The 10490-nt window shown below is 35.3% G+C and overlaps 1 long non-coding RNA gene across 1 annotated transcript; it reads left to right on the forward strand.

Moving 5' to 3' along the window:
* The first annotated feature begins 3694 nt into the window (after nt 1-3694).
* LOC149131169 (uncharacterized) lies at nt 3695-10266 on the forward strand. Its single transcript, XR_016238220.1, has 3 exons — nt 3695-3771; nt 4847-4947; nt 8625-10266. It is a non-coding gene; the product is annotated as an uncharacterized LOC149131169 (long non-coding RNA).
* Nucleotides 10267-10490: the final 224 nt, after the last annotated feature.

Consider the following 10490-nt stretch of genomic DNA (forward strand, 5'->3'; position numbering starts at 1 on the left):
TAATGTGTTTGCTAGTCTTTGGAGTCTCATGGCTGCAATTGGATTCAGTACATTCAATGTTGAAATTTCATGTCAGTGGTTGCAAGTACGTTTATGTGCTTGGGTTACTCACTTTTCACTCATATAGTGTTTCGATCAGTCCCATTATGTAGCAGCTTTCCTTGGCAGCTCTCCATTTGTGTGAGAAGTTTCATGAGCGGACATTTCGTGGAAGCTTTCCGTATATATTGTATATAGGTGTGTGTGTGTGTGTGTGTGTGTGTGTGTGATTGCATGATGTATATGTGTGTCCGATTTTGTATTTGTCCCAACAATTCTTCGCGACTTGTGACGCTTCTGTTAGGTCTCCAAGCAAAAACAAAATATAAAATACATAGCCTGTGAAAAATTACGCTATAAATATTTTCCATTCTCTTTAAAACACCTTTATATCGACGACCACTGCCTAATGATAAAAATGATGCATAGAATAAATAAAAACCTATCATAAAATTAAGCAGCTCGACACTCTCGTAGGAAGTTGTTTGTGAATGGAAATTTAAGTATTCAAATGTAAATACATCACTTCCGTATGTATTGATTTCAAAATTTGACACAAGGCCAGCGATTTTGGGGTATATCGATTACATCGACTCCAGTAATCGACTGATACATATTTTATCAACCACGAAACAATACAAGTCAAAGTGGATCACGGCGGAATTTGAACTCAGTATATGAAACTGCCCTTTCGTATGCACTGAATGTCAGTCATTACAAGTTCATGACATCTCACGTGATTGCCAGAATATCATTGACTTTCTTCACCATTAGATAAGAGGAGGTCTACAAGAAAATAAAAGTGAACCAAATAAAATATGCAGCATTTAAGAAACTTCCTTTTAGTTAACGAATTCATATCACGCCTTGGTTTCCCTCGTTTTTCATCCTTGCAATGTTGGCAAGACGAGGTATCACTTATGTACTAGCGGCTGAAGAATCGATTTAACATCCATCAGAAAGTGTAGTATTTTCAACCAATATAGAAACGATTACTTCAACAAGAGGGAAATTTTTAATTGGTAGATATTTCATTTAAAATTTCAAGAGATTTATTGACAATAATTAGATTGATATCATTAGTTAAGTGTGGGGATTGAGCCTGATAGCACGACATCGGTTAATACCGTATAATAGATACACAAGTAGCCAAAGACAGGTGATTAAGAGGTGATTTTATAATGTATATAAAGAGATACTGACAGAAATTAAAAGTCATTTGTTCCGTAAGATTTAAAGCAACGTTTTAAGAGATTACAATTATAAAACTGTCTTAATTTCTAAAGGATAATTGCATTACAGAAGGTTATTATAACATCTTTGATGGCGCAACAAATAAACACATATACGCAATCTCAAGACATTTCTTTCTATAATATATAATTGATATTAATATGGCTTGATATCACAAAGCGTTTGCAGATAAGAACATCAAAAAATATATATATAATGAATATGAGACATTGTTTCAATGTGTTAGAAATAAGGAAAATAATTAGAACTCTTATTATGTTGCATAAAGTAAAATTGCAACCCATAAATGATATACATGTTATGAAGAGAGCTCTATATACTGGAAAGATATTACAAGCAGGCACTGGTAAATTTAAAGATAATTGAGGAACGCGTAACATATTTTACGCAATTTTCAAATATTTCAGATCTTCTACTCTATGGCCAGCTGACACGCGAGGGCAACGACGTGGACGTTTTACCTGAACGAATGCAACCCAGTAGTGATATTTTCTTGAAGCTTTCTACGTATTCTATCGATCGATAGAGCCACAGGGCTAAGTTACGGGGCCTAGAAGAGGCAACACCGGTTGACATGTGGTCAGTAACATACAGATATACATATACACACATTATTTCTCTCTGTCCCAGACACACACGCGCGCACACACACACTTATATAAATGTATAGGTGAAACTAATTATATATATATGCGCAGGAGTGGTAGTGTGTTAAGTAGCTTGCTTAATAAACGCATGATTCTAGGTTCTGTCCAACTGCCTACCAGTGTGTGTGTGTATTTGTTCCACCACCATGGCTTGACAACCGATGCTGGTGTGTTTACGTACCCGTAACCGAGTGGTTCGGCAAAAGAGACCGATAGACTAACCTCTAGGCTTACAAAAAATAAGTCCAGAGGTCAATTTGCTCGATTAAGAGCGGTACTCCATCATGGCCGTAGTTAAATGATTGAAACAAACAAAGGAAAAAATGAATATATATATATATATATATATGTGTGTGTGTGTATGTGTGTGCATATATATTTGTATAATATTTATGTATTTATGAAATGCAATGCAGAGTGCGACAACGCAGGAGCGGAAGTGAGACACAGAAGGAAAGAAAGAGACATATAAGGAGTGACATGAACTTTGAGCGAAGTTACGTATCAAGTAGAGGAATACAGGAGAAAAAAAAAATAAAGATTGAAGAAGCGGAAGAAATCATAGAAAACTATTTAACGTTTCAACGATGAAAATTATATACAGATCATATCCTTTATTGTTTCGCTAGCTCCCATCATAAGTGTTATATCTCAAAAAGATAAATTCTAAATTATTTACTAGATTCACTGTAATAATATTCACATATCTTTTGCTCTTCTGAATACGTGAATAGTTTTTCAGATTATAACGTATAATGTGCGTATATAGTTTTGTACGCATATGGATATTTAGGTTGTTCGTTTTTATTTATTCTTATAAACATACTCACATAAATGCGCGCACACACACACACACACACACACATATGTAGATAGATATATGTATGTGTGCGTGTGTATATAGGCACATGTTTATATGTGAATATCTTTATAGGAATATATACAACGAACAAATATATACATGTATAAACATATACACGCACACACACACACACACACACACACACACAGATATACATATATATATATATATATATATATAGTTAAAACTTACTGTATAAAGGTAACGCGTGCGTTCTGTCGTGATGCAAACAATATATGAGTATATGCATATATATGTACGTGTATGTATATACGTTCATCTACACGTACATATAGATACATAACTGGGTACATGCCGTGACAAAAGAACATGGACAAAATGGTAAACATGGTGCAACAAACAAGCAGGCCACATAGAAACATCCCCTTCATCAGCTGCCACCATTAAAACTCCGGCGTTTCGAAGAATTAAGGCAGTACGTTAAAATGGTTCTTCCCACGAACACAAATTAAATTGTTTTCGTGGAGGGTAGTGGCGGACGGAAAACGAAACGGTGAAATAAACAAACAAAAAGGCTGTACAGCCAGACGTGAAGTGTGTATGTCTTGAATGCTGTGAAGCACGTACAGGAGGGGCAAAGAAGTACGTGCGAGCTTGGTGAGTCCAAGAACGAAAAGAAATAGCAGCCGGACACACGTGACCAAGGCTGTGTGAGGAGAAAGAGTAGCAGAGGGAAAAGAAGGGGAGGAAGTAGAATAAAAGTGAGCAACGAGTGACGGTGAGAGGCGAAGTACGAGTAACAAGAGATAGTAGTGACAGGTAGAGGCGAAGAACAGTAGAGGGAAAAATGAGAGGGGGAGATAGAAATAGAGAGAGTCACGTTACATACATATACATATATAGAGGTGTGTGTGAGTCTGTTAATAGGGATTTGAACGAACAAGCCTAGGAAACATGCGTACAGTACCATATATGCACATATATAAATATACGTGTATTACTCTAAAGGTTCGAATATTGTATCTATGTAAGTGTGCGCGCATGTCTATCTGTGTGTGTGTTTTGCCTGTATATTTATATCAACCTATGTGGCGGACATGCTATTCAAAGAAACTGCAGGGGGTAACTTAAGAGTGTGGTGTGAATGGAATTTACCATCATGTTTAATATAATTGTACTAAAAACATCAACGAGACCTAAAACACCAACAACAAAAATAATAATAATGAAACTATTATTAATAGTAATATTTGTTAACTATTTAGTTCAACATGAGTTATTACTCTATTATCTGCACTGTTTGCTCTGTCTTTTGTACACAGCGGTTATTGGTTTACAATACAATATATACATGGGTATATATTTTGTATATATGCATACGTACGTACGTATATATGTGTATATATATATATATATATATATATATATATACATAAATATATATATATATACATAAATATTTATATATATGCATGTGATTGTGTTTGTATGAGTGTGCAGATATGTGTGCGTGTGAATATTTATCTGTGTGTGTGTGAGAGAGAGAGAGAGAGAAGCAGAGAGAGAGCGGGGAGGAGTGGATGTGGGCGATGGTTTGTGTATATGTTTGAATGCGGTATTATTCATGTTTGGTTAATTCTGTTATGTTTACTGAAGCATGAGTGTAACGAAAGAAATAATATTAAATAGACAATAAATTGTTGGAGTATATTTTTCGAACACATCATTTGACATACCTTACCTCTCCCTCTCTCCCTCTCCCTCTCACACACACACACTCACTTACATTCTCTGTCTTTCTCGCCTCCTCCCGCTCAAACACACATTTCATACCATATATCATGCATACACTGAAATATGTACGTATGTTTTTATGTATTATGCGTATGTATGTATTATACGTGTATTATGTTTGCATCTGAATATGTAAGTAAACACGTATGTATGCATGCATGTTTGTATGTATGCATATCCTTATATATATATATATATATATATATATATATATATATAATTATTTTGAGTGTTTTTATGTGTATACATTTTGGTTTTAAATTATTTGACACCATTTTTTAAATTCCAGATAGGAGGAAATGAGTGGAACAGCTCTTTGAACAGACTCTGGAAGCCACTCTTCGCCGCAGCTGGCCAAATTATAGAATATGTTCGTGAGCTTGATATGCGGTAAATATTGTGTTAATTTGGGCACTAACGCAACAAAAATGAATGCTTATCAATCATCTCCTCTAGAGCAAGACGTTCGAGGACGGCAAAGTGGAGATGTGAGACCATGAGATATATGAGACGGAGAGGATTGAAAGGGCGTCTAAAACATCACTTTTCTCTGCAAAATAGGGGTAGTTTATCCTGTTCAGGCTATATTATTAGCATGATATATATATATATATATATATATATATATATATATATATATATATATATATTATTTTGTTTAAAAGAGTTCCAACACTGTCTGTTTTTTATGTTCTATTTATATTCCTGCAGAACCAATGTGGGGTATAGAATATGGAATATACAATATATAATATAATATATAAAATAAAATAAAATAAAAATGGATGGCACCATGAAAGAAAGTATTGAATGTAGATGAAATATTGAGTGTTCAATATAAAGGATCAAATATATAAATATAAATATATAAAGGCGATTCGAGTTTCAGGGCTATTTCCCTTCGTCATGGCCGGTATGACAGACTGTAATAAGTTGGCTAGTTTTCTGTCTTTTATACCAATTCCTTTGGACAGCAGCAGTAGGTGTTTGGCTATTTTTAGAATTGATGTCAAATCTATTTTTAGAAATGATATTTTAATTTATTGTTTTGTGTGGGTTGTAGGGATAAGATTTTTAAACCCCAAAGGTGTTTGGCTGTTCTTAGAAATGATGCCAAATCTATTTATAGAAATGATGATATCTGAGAGATTTTTTGTGTTTTGGTTACAGGGATAAGATTTTTAAACCCCAAGTAAGATGGATTTAATCATTGTTTGTTAAGAGTGAGTTTGAAATTCTTAATAAAGTCCTTTTCTTTGCATTTTCTTTCAATTTCATTCCGGTTGCAAAGTTTATGGAATGGAAATATAATAAAAGTTTGATGACCACATGTTGCCAGATGGTTACTCAGTGGTATTTGGCGGACTTCTGGGTTTTTAATCTGTTGTCGATGTACCCGTGAGCGTTCCGATAGTGCATTACCTGTCTGGCCAACGTACAATTCTTCACAATTAGGGCATTTGATGCAATAGATTAGATTTCTACTTTTGCAGTTCATGTTCGCATTGGTGAATATTTTCCCTGTTTTTGTGTTCATATATGGGCCGGTATGGATTGATCGGCATATGCCGCATCGGCTATCATTGCATTTGGATACAGTGAATGTTTGATTTTTGTTGCTGAGGTCAAACCTTGCCTTTGTTAATAGCTTTTTCAAGTTTTTAGGTTGTCTCTTACTGAGAGTTATATTTTGATCTGTAATGATATTTCTCAATTCCTTACTTTGTGCAAGGATCGGTAAGTTCGCTTTGGCGATATTAAAGATGTTCTGGTGGCATGGCTTTTGTGTCACTATAAATGGAATGTTCTTTTCCTGTTTGTCTTTTCTTTGCGGTGTCCTCAGTTGTTGTATGGGTATTTTCGAAGCCCGCTGAATACCATTTTCTATGAGTCGTGATGGGTATTTTTGCTTCAGCAGAAATTCTTTCAGTTCCATCAGGCGTTGATTTCTGGTCTCTATATCCTCTACAATAGTACATATTCTCCTGGCTAGGCAGTATGGTATGTTGCGTTTTGTATGGGGTGGATGGCACGATTTAAAGTTCAAGTATTGGTGTGTGTCTGTGTGTTTGTAATATATATATGTGGTAATGGCGGTGTTCTTTTTAATTACCATTATATCTAGAAATGGTAATTTGCTACTGTTCATCTCCTTTGTAAATTTGATGGATGGGTGTCGGTTGTTCAGGAGGGTGTTAAATTCTTCCACAATGCTTTGAGGTTTGGTCCAGATTATGAAGCAATCGTCCAGGTATCTCTTCCGTGTTTTTTCTATAAGCTTCCTGAATTCGGTGTTATATCTCTCCTCTATTTCCTGGTAGAGTTTTTGTTCCAAGTAACCCATCACCAAATTCGCATAAACGGGGGCAAACCTCGTCCCCATAGCCGTGCCTTTAATCTGGATATAGTTCTTACCATTGAAGAAGAACGTATTATTTCCAGGATAAGTCTCACTGATTCTAGTATAAATGTCACCGTGTACCTGTTGGGAATTGCTTCTCTGTGTTTTTTTACCCAGTATTCAACCGCCTTTATTCCTAAATCATGTGGGATATTTGTGTATAGGCTTACTACATCGAAGCTCAGTAGGATTGAATTTGTTTCAGTGGTTTTGGGAAGATGGGATAAAAAGTCGATGTCATCCCGAATGAAACTGGGTATGTATGTATGTACAAAGTGGCTTCAAAAGAATGTCGATGAAATTGCTTAGACGGTGAGTAGGGCATATTGGGCCAGCATATATATACATATATATATATATATATATATATATATACATATATATATACATATATATATATATATATATATACATATATATATATACATATATATATATATATATATACATATATATATATATATATATATATGTATATATATATATATATATCCGGCAGCAAATGTTCCTGTAACACTCAGTTCTTAATGACATTGCACGTAAAATTTCATCTGAAAAGTTAAGTAGTATTAGCAGTTGTGACGAACTATCTGAGTGACAGTTCGTCAGATTTGTATCGATATCACGCTCGGCCTCCTCTTTATTTGTGTGTGTGTGTGTGTGTGTGTGTGTAGTGTTTGAAGTGGTGTACAGATATTGTACATTAATAAAAAGGAGGCAGTCAGAATTTTAGGCAATTCATTATTAGCGCTCTCGTTCGTTTAACCGAGCTCGTCAACATATAACTAAGATAATAAAACAGAAATTGTCTTGGTCCTTTATATGCATCCCCAAAAACTTCTTGGGAGAAGAGAGAGAGAGAGAGAGAGAGAGAGGAAGATAAGGAGGAGGACAAGCGAGACAGAGAAAGAAAAGCAATTGTATAGTATCGATGTCATCAGCCCATTTAAATTTAATTACATTTCAAGATGTTATTTTTTATTCAGTCATTGTGTTCGAAAGTATCTCTTTCTCTCTCAATAAACTACGTCGAGAGTTCGCGGGTTCGAATCTCAGACTGGGTGATGTGTGTGTTTATGAACGAAATACCTAAGCTCCACGCGGCTCCAGCAGAAGTTAACGGCGAACTTCTGACTCTTTCGCTACAACTTTCTCATTTTTTTACCTGCATCGATCAGCTCACCTGCGACGGAACGGCGTCCCGTCCAAGTGGGGAACGTATACGTCAAGAAACCGGGAAACCGAACGTTATGAGCCAGGCGTTGCTCGAGAAGGAACAAGCACCATCTCTCTCTCTCTCTCTCTCTCTCTCTCTTTATATATATATATATATATATATATATATATATATTTAACATGTAATATGCATAAACATACGGGATACGCACAGAGATGGTCGGCAAATGCTCATCAATCAGCGGGCATAAACGTAACCAATGTTTACACGGTATTATTTAACGATTAAAAGCATACACATATATGCATACGTCTGATTGTATTTACGTATACACACCCGTGTGCTCTTGCGTGTATACGTATACATTATCAGGCATGCATATACGTGTGAACTTTTTTGTACATCTGAATTCATGCGAACGTGAGATGTACTTGTCTGCATTTATATTTCTGCATCTCCCATAAACTATTTAGTTTACATTATTTTCAGATGTTGGCACAAAATCGACTCCTATATTCAACTGGTTGAACCTATTTTATCGAACCGAAAAGTATGAAAGACAGAATCGATCTCGGCGAACTTCGAGCTTTGAACTCGAACACTGACGAAAAGCCACTAAGCATTTTCGCCTCTGAGCTAACGCCAGCTCGCCACCTTCCACTTTGCTAATATTATGTTCTTTAATATCACGAAACTTCAAATTTCACGGAAAATAAAGATCAATATCTATCAATATATTTTCTTTCACAACTTAAATATGCACTTTTGTTAACAGTATGATATTTAGTTTGGGAAATCTTTTTAGGAATGGTCTGTTTACGAAGGATGCAAACATCGTGAGGAAAATCGAAGAAAATAAGGTGCATTTCACATGCACCACATAGCATTAAAGTTTATTTGCATTTCCTTGACTTTCTTGCATGTATGCACGCAAATAACTTGCTATTAGTTCGCTTGAAATTTATACTCAATGTCACGACTGGGCTGAACCTTATGTATCAAATAACAAACTTTTCAGTTTAGATACCCCTTGGAAAATAAGACGACAGACATTTTCTTCCCGACCAATAGGTTGTACAGATGCAATGCATTTCAGTATTTCTTCACGGACATATAGTTACACTGCACAATGCTTCGTGTCCATGACTCACACTTTTAGAATGCACGACGCATTTGTACACTAACATTTTAAGTAAAATGGGAATGAATTTAAATTATTAATTTAAATTATAGGATCTGTATTAAAATGAATACATAAAAGATAAGTTACGGTGATAATGCAGATCAAATGATTTCTTTGGGGATATCGAGGAACTATTTAATTTTCATTGCCATATATACAGAGCAACTATTTTTTTTCCCACTAAACGACACTATTGTACACTAATATTTCCATGAAATAGAAATGTATAACACTTTTAGATTACAGACTCCAAATTGAAATAAAATACATGAAAGATGAGTAATGGTAGTAATGCTGATGCATCGGTATCTTCATGGATATCAAAGAAAGGATCTAAATGCAGGGAAATTATTGGTCATTTTGTTTTTACTAACGACGCTATTGTACACAAGTATCTATATAAGATAAAAATAAATAACTGGTTTAGAATGTAGACTCCATATTGAAGTAATAGAGATAAAAGATGGATTATGGGAGTAATGCAGCTATAACGATTTACGATTTCTTCATGGATACAAGCGTTACATTAGTGGCAGCAGGAGAGGCGCATAATCAATGGAATCAAATTCTATAGTTTATAGAGGCCGGAGGGAGGCGAAGCAATATCTCTTTGAAGACAGGTGAAGGAAGATGTATATTGTCGTATAAAGTCCAGCCGAAAGAAAAGCGATATTCGGTGGAGGCTGGAGAATAGAGAAGGACAGAGCCGCTTCTGAAGGAGAATCATTTGAACAACAAACGATGTGGAAGGAAATTGCGTACTGCATGACCTTTTACCCCGTTCCCATACTGTATGTGCCACTTTGTCGCTACACTGCCCATTAAACGGGCACGGGAGCACAAAAACACACACATACACACACACACACACACACATTAACAGATGGATACTTAATGAAATAAAGCGAGAGATAGATATCAATAGATATCGTAGCGGGTGTATATACATCCTTACTTATATAAACATACATATACTTTGTACACTGACACAAACATATTTACATACGTATTTATCTTTTCTTCTTTTTTCACGCTGCAGCCTAAAAGGCTTCGGCCATGCTGGAGCACAGACAGTGATATGTATATATCTATATACATATACATTTAATGTGACTATAAGTGCACCAGTATAATTCATAATGAGATGGAGATTTACATATACATATATCCAG

Source organism: Octopus bimaculoides, chromosome 24 (assembly GCF_046866305.1).
Source record: "Octopus bimaculoides isolate indiv1 chromosome 24, ASM4686630v1, whole genome shotgun sequence".
In the NCBI taxonomy this organism is placed as follows: Eukaryota; Metazoa; Mollusca; class Cephalopoda; order Octopoda; family Octopodidae; genus Octopus; species Octopus bimaculoides.